Below are 1,531 nucleotides of genomic sequence, written 5' to 3'. Positions count from 1 at the left end.
ACATTCGGTTGGCGAATTGACTATATGTACTCTTGCTACGAATGTATAAGAATATTTAACACCCATTTTTGGTACACAAGTGTTCACCACAACAGAATGCTCATTAACGTAAATTACATTCGGGTGGCGATATGACTTTATGTACATTTGCTACGGATGTAGGAATCTTGAGAGCACATGGTAGTAGTCACAATTATAAAAGAGTGTAAGGTATACGAAATTCTACAAACTATATAAGCCAAGATACATATATTGTCATCGTGATATCGACTGTCGAACGGGGTTTGGTAAGTTCCCACACGAAACATAGCAGGTAAGCGAGTACATATACGGACTAGATTGGTACATACCCATGTATGCAATACAAAAACAAAACAAATTTTAACCACACCAACTACGTTTAAGTTGTCAGTCCTAAGTCTGAATAAAGTGGGAAGGAAGTTTGTGTTTGGCAAGGCTGAGCATTAACGAATTAAAAGTTAAAATATACGTACGTAAGTTCCCACACGAAAAAAATACGCCTGTACGTAAGTTCCCACACGAAAAAAATTACACCTGTACGTAAGACTTAAGAATGACAACATAAACGAAATTGGTGTGGTTAAAATTTGTTTTGTTTTTGTATTGGATAAAAATAATCCAATTCAATTTTTTTAGGTATAAAATAATAATAATAATAGAAATTAGAAAAAAAATCAAATTTTATTTGGTTTATTGCGAAAGCTCAAACACTTCACATAGGGCATAGTGTCATACTGTGTATAATCATTTTTAGATATTTTATTTTGTTTTTCTTCTTCCACACATTATATGTTTCCCACGTGGCGATAAAATTTAATGCATTACATTCTATCTACAATTTTATTATCTTTATTATCTGTTGGCTATGATAATATGAAATAGTATGGACAGTCCATTTTATTGATTTCAGTACTCGTTCATTATTAATAGAGTTAACATTTAAACAGTTTTTATTACAATTTATAAAAATGGACCTAATTATTGATTACATGTTGAGTGAAAAGGGGAAAATTCTTTTAGTCCATAATAATTATAAATTTTATAAGAAACATACCGCTAAAACAAATATATGTACGTGGATGTGTGTAAATAATAAGTGCCGTGCTAAATGTTACACCGATGAAAGTGAAAAATTAGTTGAAAATAAAAATACGTGTTTTGTACATACCCATGAGGAAGAAACTACTTTAAATCGGCAAAAAATAAATAATTCTTGTAAAAGAAAAGCAGTAGACAGCGTTGTTGAAAAACCTTCAAAAATTATCAGACGAGAACTTACACAACATGAAAATGAAGGTAATTTGTTAATGTCTGATATTAAACTTATTTCCAGAAATGTACAAAATGCTAGAGCCAGTTGTTATCCTAAAATACCAAAGTCAAAAAAAGAAGTTCATAATACTTTGAGTTCAATTAATGTAGAAACAAATAGAGGTGAAGATTTTATTTTTGATAATGACAGTTTAAATGAGATAATAATATTTTCATGTGATACTAATATTGAATTTTT

Source organism: Acyrthosiphon pisum, chromosome A3, assembly GCF_005508785.2.
Source record: "Acyrthosiphon pisum isolate AL4f chromosome A3, pea_aphid_22Mar2018_4r6ur, whole genome shotgun sequence".
NCBI lineage: Eukaryota > Metazoa > Arthropoda > Insecta > Hemiptera > Aphididae > Acyrthosiphon > Acyrthosiphon pisum.
The sequence above is the reverse complement of the archived record's forward strand: the minus strand, read 5'-3'. Positions refer to the sequence as shown.